The 23,462-nt window shown below is 36.6% G+C and overlaps 1 pseudogene; it reads right to left on the reverse strand.

Moving 5' to 3' along the window:
- LOC109437906 (large ribosomal subunit protein eL15) overlaps window positions 1-8,671 on the reverse strand; it is a 32,434-nt pseudogene extending 23,763 nt beyond the window's left edge.
- Between the last annotated feature and the right edge of the window lie 14,791 nt (window positions 8,672-23,462).

Here is a 23,462-nt window from a genome sequence, read left to right on the forward strand (position 1 = left end):
AGTTCTAATAGTTTTTTTTGGTGGAATCTTTGTGGCTCTCTCTATATAGTGTCATGTCATCTACAAATAATGACAGTTCTACCTCTTCCTTACCAATTTGGATGTCTTTTATTTTATTTTATTTTTTTCTTGTCTGATTGCTGTGGCTAGAACTTCCCGTACTATGTTGAATAAAAGTGGTGAAAGTAGACATCCTTGTCTTGTGCCTGATCTTAAGGGGAATGCTTTAACTTTTTCCCATTGGGTATGATGTTAGCTGTGGGTTTGTCATAGGTGACCTTTATTATGTTGAGATACAAGTTATGACAATTAAGTCCGAGAAATTGTTGCAATGATGTTGCTAACCTTTTTTGATATCAGAGGGATTATTTGTTATGAATTTGTACCAACTGGACAAACAGTTAACCAAGTTTACTATTTGAGAGTGCTGAAAATGCTGAATGAAAAAAAGTTAGACAATCTGAACTTTTCAGGAACAATTCATGGCTGTTGCCTCACAACAATGCACCAGCTCACAGGGCACTGTCTATGAGGGAGTTTTTAGTCAGTAAACAAATAACTGTATTGGAACACCTCCTTATTCACCTGATGTGACCCCCAGTGACTTCTTTCTTTACCCAAAGATAAAGGAAATATTGAAAGGAAGACATTTTGATGACATTCAGGACATCAAGTGTAATACGACGATAGCTCTGATGGCTATTCCAGAAAAAGAGTTCCAAAATTGCTTTGAAGTGTGAACTAGGCTCTGGCATTGGTGCATAGCTTCCAAAGGGGAGTACTTCAAAGGTGACTGTAGTGATATTCAGCAATGAGTTATGTAGCACTTTTTCTAGGATGAGTTCGATAACTTAATTGTCTGACCTCTTATGTTCCCTCTATTCCCACTTTGCTGAGAGTTTTTCTCATAAATATAGAAGGTGCCAAAAAAATTTATACACATTTTAAGAAAGGAAAAACTGTATTTATTAAAATTGTAATAGTCAATATATACTGATAACAAAAGATGAATACAAGTCATGTGTATACATTTTTTGGCACCCCCAGTAGGTGCTGGATTTTGTCAAATGCTTTTTCTGCATCCATTGATATGATCATATAATTTTTGTTTTTCATTTTGTTCATGTTTTCCTTTGTTGTGAAAAACAAAACAAAACACTTTTTAGTTTGATGTAGTCCCATTTGTCTATTGTTTTTTTGTTTCCCATTGCCCAAGGAGATATATTAGTATAAATATTACCAAGGGTAATGTCTGAGAGTTTACCTCCTGTATTTTCTTCTAGGAGTTTTATGGTTTCAAGTCTTACATTTAAGTTTTTAATCCATTTAGAGTTTATTCTTGTATATGGTGTAATAAGGTGGTCCACTTTCACTTCTTTGCATGTATCTATCCATTTTTCCCAGCACCATTTATTGAAAAACTGTATTTATCCCAGTGTATATTCTTGCTTCCTTTGTCATAGATTAAATGACCATATGGACATGGATTTATTTCTCGGCTTTCTATTCTCTTCCACTGATCTATGTGTCTGTTTTAATGACAATACCATACTGTTTTGATTACTATGGCCTTGTAGTATAATTTGATATCAGGTAGCTTGATACCTCTTGCTTTGTTCATCCTTCTTAGGATTGCCATGTTTACATAGGGGTCATTTATACTTCCACATAAATTTTAGTATTATTTGTTCTAGCTCTGTGAAATAGGCCATTGGAATTAGGTTGGCGCACAAATAATTGTAGATTTTGTAATTAATTTTTAACCTTTTAAACTGCAATTACTGTTGCACCAATCTAATGTTTTGATAGGAATTGCATTGAATCTATAGATTGCTTTGGGTACTATGGACTTTTTGCTATATTAATTCTTCCTATCCATTAGCATGGTATATGTTCGCATTTATTTGTATGTTCCTTAATTTCTCTCTTCAATGTCTTATAATTTTCTGAGTAGAGGTCTTTTACTTTTTCGGTAAAATTTATTTCTAAGTATTTTTTAAATGCAATTGTAAATGGGATTGTTTTTTTAATTTCACTTTCTGATAATTCATTATTGGTATATAATAATGCAAACAATTTCTCAATGTTAATTTCATATCATGGTACTTTACTGAATACATGTATCAGTTCTAATAGTTTTTTGGTGGAATCTTTGTGGCTCTCTATATAGTGTCATGTCATCTACAAATAATGACAGTTCTACCTCTTCCTTACCAATTTGGATGTCTTTTATTTTATTTTATTTTTTTCTTGTCTGATTGCTGTGGCTAGAACTTCCCGTACTATGTTGAATAAAAGTGGTGAAAGTAGACATCCTTGTCTTGTGCCTGATCTTAAGGGGAATGCTTTAACTTTTTCCCATTGGGTATGATGTTAGCTGTGGGTTTGTCATAGGTGACCTTTATTATGTTGAGATACAAGTTATGACAATTAAGTCCGAGAAATTGTTGCAATGATGTTGCTAACCTTTTTTGATATCAGAGGGATTATTTGTTATGAATTTGTACCAACTGGACAAACAGTTAACCAAGTTTACTATTTGAGAGTGCTGAAAATGCTGAATGAAAAAAAGTTAGACAATCTGAACTTTTCAGGAACAATTCATGGCTGTTGCCTCACAACAATGCACCAGCTCACAGGGCACTGTCTATGAGGGAGTTTTTAGTCAGTAAACAAATAACTGTATTGGAACACCCTCCTTATTCACCTGATGTGACCCCCAGTGACTTCTTTCTTTACCCAAAGATAAAGGAAATATTGAAAGGAAGACATTTTGATGACATTCAGGACATCAAGTGTAATACGACGATAGCTCTGATGGCTATTCCAGAAAAAGAGTTCCAAAATTGCTTTGAAGTGTGAACTAGGCTCTGGCATTGGTGCATAGCTTCCAAAGGGGAGTACTTCAAAGGTGACTGTAGTGATATTCAGCAATGAGTTATGTAGCACTTTTTCTAGGATGAGTTCGATAACTTAATTGTCTGACCTCTTATGTTCCCTCTATTCCCACTTTGCTGAGAGTTTTTCTCATAAATATAGAAGGTGCCAAAAAAATTTATACACATTTTAAGAAAGGAAAAACTGTATTTATTAAAATTGTAATAGTCAATATATACTGATAACAAAAGATGAATACAAGTCATGTGTATACATTTTTTGGCACCCCCAGTAGGTGCTGGATTTTGTCAAATGCTTTTTCTGCATCCATTGATATGATCATATAATTTTTGTTTTTCATTTTGTTTATTTGGTGTATCACATTAATTAATTTGTGGATATTGAACAAAGTTTGCATACCAGGAATGAATAGCACTTGATTGTGTTGTATTATCATTTTAATGTTTTGCTGAATTCGGTTTTCTAAGATTTTGTTGAGGATTTTTACATCTATGTTCATCAGGCATATTGGCCTATAGTTTTCCTTTTTTGTGATGTCTTTTTCTTGTTTTGGAATCATGGTAATGGTGTCCTTCTAAATTGAGCTTGTGAGACTTCCCTCCTCTTGAATTTTGTGGAATAGTTTGAGAAGAGTAGTTGTTAATTCTTTTTTGAGTGTTTGGTAAAATTCACCAGTGAAACCATCTGGTTCAGGACTTTTTTGGTTGGGGGCCTGTTGATAACTGATTTGATTTTGTTAGTTGTAATTGGTTTGTTCAGATTTTCTGCTTCTTCTTGATTCAGACTTGGAAGATTGTATGATACTAGGAATTTTTCCAATTCTTCCAAGTTGTCCAGTTTGTTGGCATCTAATTTCTGATAGTGTTTTCTTAATTTTCTTTTTTATTTCTGTGTTGTCTGTTGCCATTTTCTCCTTTTCATCCTTGATTTTATTTATTTCGCTCCTCTCTTTTTTTCTCTTGATGAGTCTGGTTAAAAGTTTGTAAATTTTGTTTATCTTAAAAAAAAAAAAAAACACACTCTTGGTTTCATTGATTTTTTTTTTTTTTTTTTGCATTTTTGTAGTTTTAGCCTGTGTTTCATTTATTTTTGCTCTGAGCTTTAATTTTTCCTTCTTTGTACTCACTTTGGGCTTTGTTTGTTGTTCTTTCTCCAGATCCTTTAGGCGTAAATTGGAACTGTTTATTTGAGTTTTTTTGTTTTTGTTTTTAGTTAGGCCTGCATGGCTATGAATTTCCCCTTTACAACTGCTTTTTGCTGTGTCCCATAGATTTTGAGTTGTTGTATTTTCATTTTTGTTTGTCTTAATCCTTGATCTCATTGTTGAATCATTCATTATTTACCAGCATGTTATTTAGCCTCCATGTATTTATGTGTCTTTCAGTTTTTTTCTTGTACTTGATTTCTACTTCCATACCACTGTGGTCAGAGAAGTCATTTGATATGATTTCAATCTTTTTAAATTTATTGAGACTAGTTTTATGGCCTAACATGTGGTGTATCATGGAAAATGTTCCATGTGAACTTGAAAGGGATGTATACTTTGCTGCTTTGGGTTGAAATGCTCTAAAAGTGTAAATTAAATCCATCTGATCTAATGTCATTTAAGGACACTGTTTCTCTGTTGATTTTCTGTCTGGAAGATCTGTCCATTGGTGTCAGTGGGATGTTAAAGTCCCCTGCTATGATTGTGTTACTGTTAATCTTTGTCTTTATGTTAGTCAATATATATACGTTAAGTTCCTCCTATGTTGAGTGCATAAATGTTTCCTAGGGTGATGTCCTCTTGTTGGATTGATCCCTTTATTATTATGTAATGTCTTACTTTGTCTTTTATTATAGTCTTAATTAAAAGTCTATTTTGTTTGATAGAAGTATTGCTACCCCAACTTTTTTCTCATTTCCATTTTCATGAAATATCTTTTTTCCATCCCTTTACTTTCAGTCTGTGTGTGTCTTTTGATCTGAGGTGGGTCTCTTGTAAACCATGCATATGCATGGGTCTTGTTTTTTCATCCATTCAGGTACCCTATGTCTTTACATTGGAGCATTTAATCCATTTCCATTTAAAAATGATTATTGATGGGTACATAGTCATTGCCATTTTATTCGTCACATTTTTATCTTCGTTTGTTTGTTTGTCCTTTCCTCTGCTTAAAGGAGTCCTTTTAACATTTCTTGTAATACTGGCTCAGTAGTAATAAGTTCCTTTAGCTTTTTCTTGTCTGGGAAGCTCTTTATCTCCTTCAATTTTAATTGATAACCTTGCTGGGTAGTCTTGGTTGTAGGCCCTTGTTTTTAATCACTTTGAATATTTCCTGCCACTCCCTTCTGGCCTGCAAAGTTTCTGTTAAGAGATCAGCTGATAGTATTATGGGAACTCGCTTATCAGTAACTAATTGTCTTTCTCTTGCTGCTTTTATGATTCTCTCTTTGTCTTTAGCCTTTGCAATTTTAATTATGATGTGTCTTAATGTGGTCCTGTTTGGGTTCATCTATTTGGGACTCTTTGTGCTTCTTGGGCTTGTATGTCTATTTCCTTCCTCAGGTTAGGGAAGTTTTCCGTCATCATTTCTTCAAATAGGTTTCAATCCCTTGCTCCCTCTCTTCTCCTTCTGGTACTCCTATGATGTGAATGTTGTTACACTTGATGTTGTCCCAAAGGTCCCTTAAACTACCTTCATTTATTTTTCTTTTTACTGTTCTGATTGGGTGTTTTATGTTACCTTGTCTTCTAAATCACAGATTTGACACTCTGCTTCATCTAATCTGCTATTGATTCTTTCTAGTGCATTCTTCATTTCTGTTATTATATTGTTTATTTCTGATAATTTTTTATGGTTTCTATGTTCTTCTTTATGCTTATCTCTGGTGACATTCTCGCTAAGTTCCTTAAGGATTCTTATAACCAGTGTTTTAAACTCTGTCTCTGGTAGGTTGGTTTCCTCCATTTCATTTAGTTCTATTTCTGGAGGTTTCTCCTGTTCTTTTCTTTGGGACATGTTTCTTTGTTTCCGCATTCTGGTTGCCTCTTTGTGTTTGCTTCTATGTATTAGGTAGATCTCCCATGTCTCTCAGTCTTTGCTGGCTGGCCTTAGGTAGTGTGTGTCCTGTTTGGTCCAATGATGCAATTTATCTGATCTCCTGTGCATGTATTCCAGGAGTGCCCTTTGTGTGTGTTGCATGTATTCTCCTGTTATAGTTGAGCTTAGATTGCTTTCAGTGCATCAGTGGGTAGGATTGACTCCCAGTCTGACTGACTGTGAGTTTTGGCTTTGCTCATAGTATATGAGCTGCTGTGTGAGGGCTGACCCGTCTGAGTGGGGATTCGCCCCCATGAGCTCTTGTGCCTATTAAGTCTACCTTTTGGAAGTGCCACTTGTGAAGCTAACAAAGTGCTCTGGTGTGGTCTGAAGCTGGTATCTGGGTGCTTTGTCTCTGGTGTTTCTTTGGAGGCATTCTTGTGCAGGCCTATTTCAACTTTGCCTATGACCAGCCTGGGGTTACCCAGTAGGAACTACACAACTGTATGTTGTTGGCTGCTGCCTGTGCTGGACCTAGAGGCCTGTGGCGGTGGCCTTGCTGTGAACCAAGCCCACCAGTATTGGTTCTGGGGCAGCTTAGCAAAACGCCCACAGCCCCCTGTGCCTGTTGCCACCTATTGGCTGCCCATAAGTCTCAGCTGTTGAAAGAGCCTTCTTAGGTTCGTGGGCCAGGCTGGTTGACCTGGTGCTGAAACTGCCCTAGTAATGCATTCCTAGGTGTGTGGGGCTGGGTTCCAGGGAGTTATGGGGTGTGGGTGGTACTTTTTCAAGTTAATGCATTTCCAGTTCTTGCACATGTGCTGGGCCTGCTACCACTTTGCAAAAAGAAAAACCTGAAAACACCATAGCAAGCCACCACTTGCCTTGGGCTTGCAAATTCCAAAGAACTGCCCAAGAGAGGCTGTTGCACAAGTTTTGTGTCACTGCCCAGCACCAAAAGTTGCCCAGGCCACAGTGGGCCATTAGCTGTTATACTCGGCTTCCGCAGTTCTTGGGGCGGGGCCAGCCTCTCCATAGCTGAGAGTGCCCCTGTCAATGCAGTACTAGCTCTGTGGGGTGGGGACCCAGGGTGTCACAAATGTGGTACACATGGGCAGATTTTACCAGACCAATGTGGTCTCAGATTTGACCCTTTGGGGTAGGGCTCAACATAGAAAAGATGGCACCGTCCTATAGGCTACATGTGAGGCTACATGTAGGCTCCATAGAGAGACAATGGATGGTCCCTCCAGCCCTCATCCCACAGCCACACAACTCATTCTTTCTCTGTATGTCTTTGGTGGCTTTCGAGTTGCTGCCCCTCTACTAGAGATCAGGTGAGTGTTTGTAAGCAAGTGAGACTGTGTGCAGTCCCTATAAGAGAGCATCTGGGTTTTCAGCTGCCCTCAGTCTCACTGGGACAGACAGAGTCCTTGTTGATTTTCACTGCCAGATGTAATGGCATTTCCTCTTCCCAGTATAGGAACTTCGGACTGGGGAGCTCAGTGTGGGGTTGGACCACCTCCCTTCTTTGGGGGAACCCTCGCCATGGAGGTGTCCCTCCATACGTTCAACCAATATCTGAGGGTTTGGGGTTAGCCCATTTTACGTCTCCACCCCTCCTATCAATCTTATGGTGACCTCTTCTTTAGATCCTTAGTTATAGGGGTTCTGGTCAACTAGTCTTCAGATGAGTCTTGAGGTTGATTATTCTATAATTTATTTGTAATTTTGATGTGATCCTGGGAGGCAGCAGGCACAGCATTTACCTAATCTGCCATCCTGAACCTGCTTCCAGACATATCTTTTTCAAAGAGCAGTTTTATTGCATTTTAATTTACATATGATAATATTCACTTCTTGAAGTACACAATTCAGTAACCTTTAATAAATTCATGGAGTTGTGCAACTATCACCACAATCTAATTTTAGAACATTTACTTCATTCCCCCCCAAATCTCCCATCAATGTATAGACAATTCTTATTCCCAATCACAGGCCCAGGCAACCGCCAATCTACTCTGTTTCAATCTTTTATTTCTATTGAGGTACAGTTCACATACTTATAGTTTATCCATTTAAAGGGTACAATTAAATGGGTAAACTAAGAGTTGTGCAACCATCACCACTATCTAAGTTTAGGACACTTTCATCATCTCAAAAAAGAAATCTGTACCCATTAGTAGTTATTCCCCATTGCCTCACCCCAACCCCTGGCAACCGCCAATCTACATTTATGGATTTGCCTATTCAGGACATTTCATATCAATTGAATATTATAAGCCTTTTATGTCTCGTTTCTTTCACTTAGCATAATGTTTTTAAGGTTCTTTGATGTTGTTGCATGTATCAGTACTTCATTCATTTTTACGGTTGAATAATATTGCTTTGTGTGAATATACCACATTTTGTTTATTCATCAGTTGATGAACAGTTGGGTTGTTTCCACTTTGGGGCTATCATGAGTAATGTTAGTATGAACGTTTGCCTATTCATTTCTCCCTCCCTTTCATCTGCCCCGCCCCACTCTGGTTCAAGCCATTGTTTCTCAGTCTAGTTGTGTAGGACACAGCTCCCTGGCCCAATCTGATATTATGAGCCCTGTACTCCCCCCGGCTGAGGCAGTTGGTTGCCAGTCTTCGGTTGGCCACTCACAACAGCTCATGGCAGCTATCGCTGGCTGCTGGCTGCTCACACTGGCTGACGGCCACTTGTGCTGTCCATCGGCCACTCATGGAGGCACACAGCATCCCGCAGCAGCACACACCAACCTCTGGCTGCTCATGACAGCCAGGCTCCAGGAAGAGCTGTTGTTCACAATCTTAGCTATAGAGGGCACAGCTCACCTGGGCCCATGTGGGAATCCAACTGGCGGCCTTTGACATTAGAAGCACGGTGCACCAACTGCCTGAGCCACCAGGCTGGCCCTACATATTCACTTTTTCTGAATATTTGTGTTTTCATTTTTCTGGGGTAGAGCCCTGGAGATGAAATTGCTGTATTATATGTAATTCTATGTTTAAATTTTTGAGAAACCATCAAACTGCCTTTCAAAGTGGCCACGCCACTTTACATTCCCACAAGCAGTTTCTGAGTGTTACAATTTCTCAAAATCTTTGTCACACTAATCATCTATTTGCTTTTTGTTATAGCCATTCTAGTGAGTGTGAAGTAGTATCTCATTGTGGTTTTGATTTACAATTTCCTAGTAACCAATAATATTAAGCATATTTTCTCATAGCTTTTTAAAGCTCCAGAAATCTGTCTCTCTGTAGCCAGAAATCAAAAATCACTTATTTACAAAATGTAGTTACAGGATTTGAGGGAAAGCACTGTGTCTCTGTGTCTCTTAGCTGGAGTTTATTTGGATCAGGGCTACCAAACCTCATGTGTGACAACAACTGGATGAGCTGGGGCTAAGAGATGCCTCCTCAGACTAAGGGCATACATATTTTCTTTTAGGAAAGTATATATTTTTTTAATTAAAATGTATTGGGGTGACAATGGTTAGGAAAGATACATAGGTTTCAGGTGTACAATTCTGTAATACATCATCTGTATATCACATTGTGTGTTCATCACCTAGAGTCATTTGTTCTTCTATCACCATGTATTTGATTGTAGAGGAATAAAAATGACTTCTTGTACTCTTTCAGAATCTTGACCTAAGAGTGAAGGCACTGACTTATTTTGAGGAAAATGAGAGTCAAGATATTCAAACTTGGTTGAGAAGCCTGGTGGGGATAGCAGATGAAGAATGATTGTAAGTGTAATAACGTGAGTGACAGTAAGGGCCATATGATGGTGATGACTTCTGGTCCTTTCCTGGGAAACATGGCCTATAACTGACCCAAGGAGTGAATAAAATGGAAGAGCTATATGTAAGTTCTTAAAGTAGATTAGAAACAAAAGCTTGAGGTGCTTTTGCTTTTTGGCCTTGTAGTAGAGCAGATGATGTGTAGGGGATAAAGTGTAGGGAGCCATGGTTTCTTGCAACCCTGAACCTTGCAGACTGGCTTGGTTTCTGCCCCCATAACATTGCCTCTGCCTTATCTGAGAAGCGCCTAACGGCTGCTGAGGAATGTGGTGAAAACGGCCAGTTCCCAGACACAGAAAACTAAGGGCTTTCTGGACAATTGGTAGGTTCTGTCTCCTTGAGATATTTACTTTTGTGAGTTTCAGTGACCTTGTATCTTCTATGTCAAAGTAAGGTTGAGGCTGGAAAGATTTACTTTCACTGAGATAATACATATCTTCTTCGTTTAACTGCACGTACTCAAACTGTATATATTGGTTAGAGATAATAAACTCAGGGCTTCAGCATGACTGAAGACCGGCCGCATTAGCATTTGTGTGTGTCTTTTATTTCATTCCCACTCCCCCATTCAGGTACTGATCGACTCGTGGCGGCTGGCCCGTCACAATAAAGGAGGTTTTCTTCTCTACTTCAATGTTATGATTGTTAAATAAAATCCTGGCTATCCATTTAAGTGATGCATAATTAACATTGGAAAGACACTGGTAGCCAGGAAAGGTGATTTCATGGTAGATTATAAAGCTTCAAGTGATCAAGAAGCCAAGATAGGAATGACAGACAGAGTAGTGGGAACCACCTATAAATGGGGACACTTGTGATTTATGAATGCATATAAAACACTTCAGAGTCACCTTGAAAGAGAGATACCAGAAAGAAGATACTTTTAGGTCTAGAATTGTAGTGAATGATCCAAAGATTGTTTTGTTACAAAGTCACCCTATTTTACTACTATGCTGATGTCAACTAAAGTAATAATGGTTATGCTACCAAACTGCAATTCATTCAGGCAAAGCAGATAGCCTAGCTACTAGGCTGTTAATCAGTAAGAACTATTTTCCTTTTCTTTGCTTCTTCCCTCTTCCATCCTTATGTTCCTTGAAACTTCTTCTTTTTGAACATCCTGAGGTAAATTTAAGTTTACCACAGGATGATGGACTTTATATTTCTGGTGCCTATTAGGTAACTTCCAACCATAAATACCACTCCAGACCATTTGCCTCTGCAAACCCTGGTTTTGACTAAAATTTCTTCTAGTTTTCAACTGACCTTTTGGGAACCATTCCCCAAAAGTATTTTCTGTTACAATTTGAAATAATCTATTGACAATATACTTCAGCCACATCATGAATTGGCTTTTGTGTGTTAATCAGGGAATATAATCACCATTATGTGTTAATTAGGGAATATAATCAGGGAACATAATCATCACTATTCCTCAGGGTGGGGTTGATGAACTGCTAATTCTAAAAACTGGCTAATAAGAGATGTTTTAGAACAATATTGTTCTAGGTTGACATTTCACATTATTGAAAACATGGGAGCCAACAATAAAAATAAGTCAGGTGTAAAACTTGCTGATGATTATGTGTCTGTCCAAGAAAACATATATTAAGAAACAACGTTTTCAAACACAAAGAACAACCTTTCAGAAAAAATGTTTTTCTTTCTGTAGTTAATTTAGGCCAATCAGTGTAGAATTCTACATAGTTTGGTCTACTCAGTATTTGAAGTGAGTAGATATATTCTTGTGTAGGTTTGAATGGATTTAATCATTCTTACCCTTATTCATGTTAACTTTGTAGAAAATAATGCAAATATATGAATTCAAGCAAAAGTTTAAATGCTTCTTTGCATCCTCCCTTATGTTTGTGATTCATTTTCTGAATTCTTTGCTGAATTTTATATTATTTTACAGCCAGTGACATGCATTCCACTTTCAAGGAGATGTTCTTTTTACTCATCAACAGATGGAGAACTTGGGACTATCCAAGAAATGGAGACAAGGTTTCTCCTTACTACTAGAGAATTTAAATATGGAAGAGGGAATTCATGATGAACTCCCTCTTAACAGAAGAGGAAAGAGACTCCAGGTAATCTTCTCAGTATTATACAGCCAATTAGAAGCAGAGCCAATGCTAAAAGCTGTGACAGCTTGACCCTTAGTTAAGGTTTCCTTTCACAAATTGCCTTTGTGCATCAGTATTTAGATGATACACTGCCAGGCCTAAGTTGAGAACTTCAGAAACTCTCCCAAAACTGAGCAGATAAAAAAAGTGTGAATGATTTTCATTGTGGGTAAGAATAAATGAATTTGCAAAAAAACAATTACCCAAAGTCCAAAATATTAGATACAACTCTGATAAAGGATTAGGGACTCATTATAGAGATATAGACATCATTAAGAAATGTATTAGTTGGCAGCAACCTAAGTGTCCACAGATGGATGAATGGACAAAGAAAGTATGGTACACACACACACGAATATTATTCAACCATAAAAAAGAGGAAATCTATACAAATACTATATGATGTCTCCTATATGTGGAATCTAAAAAAAAATACAGCTCATTATATAGAGAACAGATTAATGGTTGTCAGAGGTGGGGGATGGGGTGGGTGAAATGGGTGAAGGGGGTCAAATAGTTCAAACTTCCAGTTATAAAATAAATAAGTCATGGAGATGTAATGTACAGAATGATGACTATAGTTAATAATATGGTATTATATATTTCAAAGTTGCTAACAGAGATCTTTAAAATTCTTACCGCAGAAAAATAAATTATGTAATTATATATGGTGATGGATGGTAACTAGACTTATTGTGGTGATCATTTTACAATATATACAAATATCAAATCATTATGTTGTACACTTGAAACTAATATATTATATGTCAATTATATCTCAATAAAAATAATGGATTATCTTAAAAATAAAAAATGTATTAGGAAAAAACTGTGCAATACAAAACATTAACATGGTTTAATACAAAACCTTAATAATAATCCTGGAACACTGTATCTAAGTTTAGTCACTACATGTCAAGGCAAAAGGAAGAAAGCTGTCCAGAAAAAGTTACAGGGAAGATAAAATAAAATGATCTAAGGAATAAAGACTTCCATAAAAAATCTTTCCATGGTATGAAAATACAGAGTGGGTGGAAATACAACAAATATTTATTACATTTTATGAGTTTATAGTTTAGGTGAACATGTTCTATTAGAACTGGGATCTTGAAAGGTACAGTTTAGGCCTCTTTTTTTTTTCTTTTTAACCAGAGATTTAATGTGTTGAATGAATTATTTCTTGGCTGCATATACCCTGCCCTTGTTCCAATACCCTCAGGGGTCCTGGCACATACATCAATGACTTAAAAAGTAGGCTGCTTTAAAGAGCCACCATACTAATGAAAAGAGTAACATGAGGTGGAAAAATATCGTTTGGAGGGTCAGAGAGAGTAACAGACATTCCCTGATTTTCACATCCAGCTTCCTTTCTACATTAGTACAACACATGATATATGAGTATGGATTTTATGGTGGGACACATGAATGGTGTAACTAAAATGTTTAGACTTATTGATTACACAGATGTAATAGTGCTCAGCTTTTATCTTGTGTCATATTGAAAATGTGAGTTTCATGCTCTCACAGGACAAATAGAAGTGTGATTGACATTAAGTACCTGATTTCAGGCACTTTTGATAAGTTCATTACATTTCCAACAGTTATAAAATTTTTGCTTGGAGAAATTTGGGGTGGTATGATGTACTGTGTGGCCACCTCTCCTCCCTGTGCTTATGGCAAGAGCAGTAAAATAATTATGAAAAGCTTTCTTCCTCTTCTACTGTTTTGATTCATTCAGTGATAATACTAGGAGAGGCTAATTTGGTGGCCTGGAGTTTATTCTATCTGGCAAGTGCCTCTAACTCTCCAGGGTGGGAAGAGAGGTCCAAGAGGAAACAAAGCAAGTCTTTCTTGCCAGTTGTCCTTAAGCTCTATAGGTTTTAGGAAGAGCAGTAGAGGGAGTTTGTTGACTAGCTCAGTTAACCAGGCAGGAAAACAGGCAATGCTTGGGACCAGGATCACTGTACAGGAATGGATAATGCATTTGGTAGAGGTGTAGCCAGTGAGTAATTTCTCAGGAGCCTTGCTTGAATGATAGAATCAGAGTCTTAGGGTTAAGCAGCCCTCCGACACTCATGTAAGAAGGCAAATAGCTTTATTCCACTTCCTCTCCCCATTCCACCTAACATTCCCTGGTACCCTTTATAAAGGGAAGGAAGGGAAGCTTGAAAATCATGAAGCTGGAATAAAAGTGCTTCTAGGCATCTTCCATCTCCTGCTTTCATTGGTAAAAGGTACCAATTGCTAACTTTCCCTCCTAATTTCTAAAATAATACATGCTTATTGAAGAACACTGGGAGAACATAGGAAGGAAAAATAACATAAATCACCCATTACCTAAAGACAAATGTCATTTCAGTCTTTCTTACACATATGTATAGAAAATTAAAAACAAATAGTGTCATATGAACATTCTATCTTGTTACTTGCTTTTTCAACTAGCAATATTTTATAAATATTTCAATGCCAATACATATTACATTTTAAGATTTTAATAGCCATGTAAGAAAATTATATCATACTTTAATCATCAGATATCCTATTGTTAAACATTTACTTTAATATTATAAACACAGCTTTGATAAATATTCCTATAAAGAAATCTTTGTGCTTTTTATAATTATGTCCTTAGAACAAATTAACTGAAATGGGTAAAAGGGTACATATTTTTTGTTTAAAATTTTTGATTTGCCCTTGGGAAGTATACAAAATTGCACATCTATCATCAATGTATGAGTATGTCTGCTTCACTGTACCTTCACCAAGGAAAAGAAACATAGATTTTGTTCTTTGAGGAGGTCGTACAGATTGATTGAATTGGACACTACTCCATCAAGCATAAATAATACTAATAATAGCTACCATTTGTTGAATATAGTGTTTGAGATAGCATAGCTTTTTCCTTAATTTTTAAAACTAATCTTAAAGAAGAAAAGACAAATTAATGAGATATTACTATGCATAGATGTGTAGAGAAAAATATATATAGCAATCTATGCTAATTATATGTGTTCACTAGGAGAAATGGCCCAAGATAAAGTTGAATTTGAAGGTTACTGCAGGGAAAGCTTTCTGCATAAGTAATAGTCATTATTATCATCATCTTTACCTAAGTAGCCACCAGGCTATTGAACTAAGTGCTTCATGTGCTTTACTTAATGAGAAAGGAAATAAATGACTATCTAATAATTTTTCCTCATCATGGTGGTTGCTGTTCTTAGGTACTGCTGAAAGAAGTCAATTCTAAAGATAGTATTTATCTAGCCTCTCCTTTTTCCTTGTGCCTTATCTCTAGTTTGGTTTTATTAGCTTCTAAAAATCACTGCAAAGGTAATTATTTTGAAAGAGGTCAAGGGCCTATTTGATTCATTTCAGCATTGACATACAGATTAAAGGAACAAATGTAATCAAATGTGTCAGGTCAGAAAGAGCTTGAAAAAACCCTATTCAAAAAAATAAAATTCAGCCTCACAGATGGATGAAAGATGTTTTATTTTTAAATTAATGTTTCTGTTTGTTTTGAAAAAGGAAGCTGACTGGAGGCTATTTTGGAATGATTCTTGTCTGTTACAGTGACATGGATTGAGGAGAATGGTTGCCCATAAGAATGTTGAAAATTGAACACTGAAAAATTGCCTTTGAATCAGATACTATTGACCAAAGGCTATTCAATTTCTTCTATATGTCTAAGCATATTCTCATTTCCCTAAATTTTGACCTAAGGCATAATATTTCTCAATGTTCAAAACAGCTCCTGGAACAGCTCACCAAATTTTAAGAAATTAGCATATTCTTTTACTAGTCAAAAGCTTAACATATAACTTGCATACAAAATAACAAATAATCTTTTAGTAAGGAACTAGTCGAAACACTATTCTTTAGGGTGGGTTACTAAATATAAAAACTGTCTTTTTCTTACCAAGAGGTTCATTAGAAATTTGTTTCCAACTTATGTGTTCTATGACATCAAGAGAGATTTCCAGAAAAAAAAATGTAGTAATTAACTAACTGATGGTATGCCTCACCCAAACATGTTTTCAGCTGGTTTTTACTATGTTCCTGCAAACAGTCACACATCAGACATTTATCTCAGATAGGCACAACCATGACCATGTGTTTTATAAGAGGTCATGCCAAGGCTTTCTTTTTAAACAATCCGATCTCATGGCTCAGAAAAGTCTTGTGAAAGTAGAGCCTTAGATGGGAGGAAACAAAGCTTGGTTATTAGTTAAATAGTGCAGTCAGCTCTCAAATATTCATATTCATGAAAGAAAAATGATGCGTTCCAAAAAAATGAGATAATCAAATTTTCTCTCCATTAGTGTAAATAACTTAAGGTAAGACTGGTGAGGAGGATAAACCTCAGCCAATTGAATGTGAGGTCCTATATCTGAGATCAAATGGTGATGGGGTCCCTGGAAGTTAGTGAAGAACAAGTAGTATACGTATATGTGTTCATGTGTGTGTCAGAAGGATTAAGACACCATTGTTTGGGATTTCACTGGTGGCCCGGGGCCAAATGGAATAGAACTGCCTGCCACCTAGCTTTTGGACCACTTTCTCACTCTATACTTCATGCTCCCAGCATTAATCCTTATGACACACTCATTAATCCTGCGACATTCTTGTTTGATTGGGAAGGGATCTTTTGCAGATAAATTAAGTATAAGAAAAGTAAAATACTTTGCAGGATATTATTCATTACTTTAGACTTTAGAGAGGAAGATTATAGGGAGAAAAAATGCTAGTGTTGCTACGATGGAAATTGTGTGTCCATGAAACAACTTTCTTTCAATTACTGTAAATTTTTACCTCCACTGTTCCTAAATCTATCATTTTGATTTCTGAAACGTCTAATATTTCAATTATTTTTGACAATATATTAAAGAGTTTCTTCTTCTAGTGTCTATTCATCATCAACTGTAAGATCTTTATCTCTAGTATGTCTCATAGTTTTTTATTGCTTTTGAGACTTCCTTTGTTATTTTATTGAAATTACTTCATACAGTTTTGGTGCCCCACTTTTTACTTTGGTGACTTTCCCCCACTCCAATGTTTTCCTCTACTGTAAGTATAGTAGATTTTGATTTACAATGGTTTACAGAATCAAATTTGTTTAATGTGCTTATGTGATTAGATGATAGTTTTATTTTATCTTGATTGCAAATAAAAGTGAGAGATGATGACACTGTCTAAGTACCAAGAATTGTTCTTATCTTTAGAACATTCTATTTTAGAATCCATTTTTGTTCAGAGAGCTGCCAATGGCATATTTACTTGTCTTGCCTAGAGAGAAATAATATAGGACAGAAAGAAAACTGGGGTGTCAATACCAAAAATCAGACTATATCTTTGAAGTAAGGAAATAAATTAAGCCTAAGAGAAAGGAAACAATAGCAAGATATCATTGAGCCCCCTTTTGTAGGTTTAACTCTTAAATTCAGATAAATTAAATAAAATTTACTGATTTGGTTCCTGAACCAGCATCAGTATTCTTGAGCAAATCATGAAAATCTGTAAAGATGCCAAAAGACTGGATAGTTGGATTCTGGAAATTATTGACAAGTAGATTTAATCTTGATCCTTGAAAACATACAAGAATATTGTGGATGATTTATGCATACTTAGAAGAAATCAATGAGACAGCAAAGGTTTATTGGTAAAAAGTCACACCAAATGAATCTTATTTCCTTTTTTGATGAGGTGACTAGATAGGACATATAGGGAATGCCCCAGATATAGTATGTCTTATTCTCAACAAGTCATTTGACAAAGTGTCTCACAATATCCTGGTCAATAAGATGAGAAAATAAAAGCTGAATAGTAGTTAGGTAGATTGAACAACTGAACTTGAATAGGGTTTATTTTGGTTATTCTAGAAAGAGGTATTTACTGTGCCACAGAACTCTATTCATGACCTGTTCTTTTTAGCAGTTTTTATTACTATTTGGATAAAGATGCAGAAACCAAGTTTATCATATATGAAAAAGAGAAAAAGCTGGGAAGGGTAGTTAACATTCTGAATGAGAAACTCAATGTTGTAAAAGACATTGAATGTTTATTTAGATCAAAATAGAATTTTTTGAAAATGCATCCCCCCACCCAGACAAAAAGAGAAAGAAAAACAGTATGAAACTGATAAAAAAAAATAATTAATAGGTTCAAATGTAAAGTTCTGCATTTAGTTTAGAAAATCAGAGAACTGAGAGAGAAAATTGACAGCAATTAATGGGGAAAAGATCTAGAATTTTATTGATCACAAATGATAAAGATGAACTGGAATTTTAAGGAAACTGATCAGGCTGGGAGATCCAGGGGAGGAACTGAGCACATGGAAGTTCATGAGCCCACCTAGTTGAACTCTATGGTCTTAATTTCCCTTTCATAAAACTCTGTGGAGATATCTATCTATCTATCTATCTATCTATCTATCTATCTATATCTATATATATATATATCTGCGCCATTTTAGAACACAGGGCAGTATGTGCATGTGGCTTGCCAAGTCTGCATGTACAGGTGCTATATGGCAGCCCTTTTTCCTTTTTATTTTTCTTTTCCCAAATAAAACCTTTTTGGTAATGGACTACCTAGTTGTTATTGTTTTTCACTAGCATCCTTTGAATCAACTAATATACTAATATAACGAAATGAAACAAAACAAAAAAGTGAATACAACCTTAGGTGGCACTAGTAAGAGCATAGTGTCTAGACCTGTAAAATCAGGGTAATAATAATAATAATAATATTTCTCATAGAACTCTTGTAAGGATTAAATGAGAATAATCCATGTAAAACACTTAGCACTGGATTAAGTATAAATATTCAATACACTCATTATTATTATTATTAACAACAATAGTCTTACTTTTCTTGTTTCAAGTCACCCATCTGGAATAGTATGTCCATATGGAGGATAGTATAGAAGGTAGAAATATTGGAGCCAATATGACTGGAGAAAACTTGGAGTAGGAAGCTGAAATAATGGCAGTCTTCCAAAATACGGGGCCTGACGATTAATTTGTGAACTTGTTACAACAATGTTGCTAACCTTTTTTTTTTTTAGAGGGATTATCCATCATAAATTTGTACCAACTGGACAAACAGTTAACCAAGTTTACTATTTGGAAGTGCTGAAAAGGCTGTGTGAAAAAGTTAGACGACAACAATTCATGCCTCTTGCATCACGACAATGCACCGGCTCACATGGCACTGTCTGTGAGGGAGTTTTTAGCCAGTAAACAAATAACTGTATTGGAACACCCTCCCTGCTCACCTGATCTGGCTCACAATGCCTTCTTTCTTTACGTGAAGATAAAAGATGTATTGAAAGGAAGACATTTTGATGACATTCAGGACATCAAGGGTAATATGACAGCAGCTCTGATGGCTATTCCAGAAAAAGAGTTCCAAAATTGCTTTAAAAGGTGGACTAGGCACTGGTGTCTGTGCATAGCTTCCCAAGTGGAGTACTTCGAAGGTGATCGTAGTGATATTCAGCAATGAGGTTTGTAGCACTTTTTCTAGTATTAGTTTGCGAACTTAATTGTCCGACCTCATATTACAGGCTAGTAAAGAAGATTTAGATTTACTCTTCATGACTCCAAGTATTACAAATAAGAGAAATAAAAAGGTAGAAGCCACAAGGAGATTCATTTTAGTTCTCTTAGGACAAACTTTCTATTAATCAGAGCTATTGAAAGTTGGAATGGATTACTCAAGTGGTGGTGAACTTCTTATCACTTGAGGTACTCAGGCAGAAGCTGGATGACCACCTGGAAGGTAACTGTAGAAGGGTTCTGGCATGTGGTATATTGATGCATTCACCCATTTATTAAGTCCATCATGAGACAAACAGTTAAAGAATCCCTACTACGTATCACCACTCTGATAAACTCTAGTGGACATTCAAGGTTCTTTCCAAGTCAATGATTACAGGATTTTGAAAAAAAGCAGATTATCTTAAGAATTCACAGAGGAACACATAAGCTCCATGTAGAGACTATTTTTTCTTAGGACTTACCTCTGCTCCCCATCCCCAACAGTCCCTAACATAATTTACTGCAAAAGTAAATACCTGATAACCTATTCCATGGTCTGCACTAGAAACCAATGCCTCATGAACCACATAAAGTTGAAGTCTGTGCTATTTTATCACTATGACTGTTTTTTTTTTCAAACTCAGCTGAGCCAGAGGGGCCATCCAGTTTCCAATTCAGGTTTTGCTGCTGCTGTGTGATGCTTCATGTTGAAATGGCATTTTCTTTTCAATGTAAACATTTTTAGAAATGCCGTGAGGAGATTTCAGTGAAACAAATGTACTAGAATAGTTATGCCTAGCTTGCTGGATGAAATGCTTTTTTGAAACCACGTTAAAACAAAGAAATTCACTCTGTAAAAGGAGAGCTAGCTTGGAAATCATATAAACAATATTCACACTCTGTGTTCCAGATGAGGTATTCTCCCTGCTGCTGTCAGCAACATTTGCTGCCAAATACACTAACTGCTTTAGCCTGACCTTGAGTGGATAAACAATATAATCCTCCATGCCACATCTCACCAACCTCTGCTAGTCAAGAAAAGCATGCTTCTTTCATAATTACGTCACAAACACATCTTGTTGTACTAGAACAAAGGACTTGAATTAATAAATCACTTGTCCAAGACTTTCTAGCCAACTAAAAACACACACAAAATAACCTCCCTCAAAGCCCCAACACACAAGAAAAGAACAAGGCAAGGGGTGATCAGTAAGCTTAAACACATTACCAAATGCCTTAGTAGCACAGAGGTGAGAAGACTGTGACAAAAATAGTCAGTGGAAAGAAACATAAGAAACAGTTGGACAGACTTCTTATCCCCAAGAAGAGAGATCTAGAAGTAGTGTAAATGTTGGTGCATGTTGTTAAGCACCTAAAAGGGCAGTCACCACATTTCAGTCTCTTCCTGAAAGTCAAGGGGACATTAACCCCTCGGCAGGGCCCTACGTCCCTGCATGATACTCGTGACATGAGTGGGGAAGGGAAAAAGTCCTTACACACAGGATCAGAGTGAGTAACACAGATTTATTTGGGAACCAATGTCCCTCCAGAGGCCAATGCTTTGGCAGGCACAGAAGGTTATATAAGATAAAATAGAATTTAATAATGAACCAAGTCCCAGAGTCAATCAAGGTGGAGAAGGTCCCTGGTCTGGGAGAGACAACTGGGCCTACGACGGGTCTGAGGCAAGCTGGTCTTGCAAGGAAGAACTTCCAAAAGTCCTGGTATTGGGGCTTGCAACTCACAGAGGACTCTGTTGGATCACCCAGACAAACGTACTGGAAAATCGATCCGGAGTGTCTCACTCAGAGCCTCACAGAGGGTCTTAGCCGAAGTGCCCAGTTGGACTACTCATGGCATTGCTCTGGAGTTCTGCTTTTATCCTCTTTTCCTTGGACTTGTTTGCTTCTTCGGTGATAACCAGAAGTTGTTTGCCAGGAGTTGTTTACCTCTTAAGTGATAACCAGAAGTTGTTTGCCAGGAGTTGTTTTCCTCTTAGGTGATAACCGGAAGTTGTTTTTGGTGAACGTGTTTATCACTCAATTTTGTTATGCTCAGTTTCACACAAAAACATGTTTTTCACTTCACTCTTATCAGTCTCACACATGAGCAGCCATATTCCTAGCTGGGGAGGTGGGGGCTTGGGGGGGGGGACGGGGGTAGTGGTGGGGTGGGAGGTTGGGCAGCATGACTGACATATCTTTGCCTTCTTGAGTGAACAGTAAACAAGAAGAAGGGAGTATAATCAGGTCACAGGTGCATAGAGCTTCATGGCCAAAAGATATGAGAAAGGTTAATGGCTGAAAGATTATAAAATGGCACATAATATGAAGATCAGCAGTGCGTGTTTTTTTTCCACGAGACTGTAGAAGTAGGTTATGAGTTTTGAAGTGTTGGTTGATGAACTTTTTTTAAAGGACCTTGACTTAAAACTTCTAAGAATATGGTAATATTTACAATAGCTAAAATACTTGAACAAATATTCACAAAAAACACAAATAGTGAATATCTGAAAAAAAAAAAAAGAAATCATCCTCACTAAAAATCAGGGGTGAAAATTAAAACAAAAATAGGATATTGTTTTTCACCTATCAACTTAAAAATGAAAAAGAATGATAACGCCTAGTACTGATGATAGTATTTTCAAATGGACACTAATATACTGCTGATGTACGAGGTCGGAAAATAAAGTTCACAAGCTCATCCTAGAAAAAGTGCTACATACCTCATTGCTGAATATCGCTACTGTCACCTTCAAAGTACTCCCCTTGGGAAGCTATACACCAACACCAGCACCTAGTTCACCCTTCAAAGCAATTTTGGAACTCTTTCTGGAATGGCCATCAGATCTGTCTTTGTATTACCCTTGATGTCCTGAAAGTCATCAAAATGACTTCCTTTCAATATTTCCTTTATCTTTGGGTAAAGAACGAAGTCATTGGAGGCCAGATCAGGTAAGTAGGGAGAGTGTTTCAATACAGCTATTTGTTTACTAGCTAAAAACTCCCTCACAGACAGTTGTGTGAGCTGGTGCGTTGTCGGGATGCAAGATCCATGAATTGTTGGTGAAAAGTTCAGGTCATTAAACTTTTTCATACAGCCTTTTCAGCACTTCCACATAGTAAACTTGGTTAACTGTTTGTCCAGATGGTACAAGTTCATAATGAATAATCCCTCTGATATCAAAAAGTTTAGGAACATCGTTGCAACAAATTCACAAACTTATTTTCAGACCTCCTATATTGCAGCTTTTTTCCTCCCAGGTTTTCTGGACTCAAAACTTTTGGTATTTATCTTATCATGTCCTCTGTTGTTTTATGTATTGTCTGATTTACACAACTAAATTGCAAACTTCTTGAGTGTGGAGATGTTTTCTCTGTATCATTCAAATCTTCACACTAATGTACAGTCCAAACAGACACTCAAATCAATGCATGTTAGTTACATTTTCAAAAATCAAATTTATCTTCTTTTTCCCAAGAACAATTCCCCACCACTCCCTACCAATATTGTCAGGGTCACTGCTTAGCCACTGAGTCTTAAAAAATGTTGAAGTCTCATTGACTCTTCTCTTTCTCTTACTTCCAATATTTAATTACCAAGTCCCTTAGGTTATTTGCAGTGGTTTATTATCTTTTTTTATTCCCATGGTAACCATATTATTTAAAGCCCCAGAATTTCACTTCTGGATTACTGCAGTTGCTTCTTAATTAGTCTTTCTACCTCTAAATCTATCCTATACAACAGTCTCACATTGATTTTCCTAAAGAAACACTTTATATGGGACAATGCTCTGCTCAAGGGAGAATGTTTCATAAACTAGCGGATAAAGTAAAAACAACTCTGGCATTTAGTCATCTAGAATCTGGCTTCAGTGTATATTCCCTTATCCCTGTCTCCTTCCTAATAATAATAACAACAAAAAATAGTACCTATTTAGTGCTTACTATGAGACACACACACACACACACACACACACACACTCACTTTGTTATTTGTTTGTTTATTTTATTTTCCCAACAACCTTATGAGGTAGTTAGCATCATAACACCTTTTT

This window comes from Rhinolophus sinicus, chromosome X (assembly GCF_036562045.2).
Source record: "Rhinolophus sinicus isolate RSC01 chromosome X, ASM3656204v1, whole genome shotgun sequence".
NCBI classification, from domain to species: Eukaryota; Metazoa; Chordata; class Mammalia; order Chiroptera; family Rhinolophidae; genus Rhinolophus; species Rhinolophus sinicus.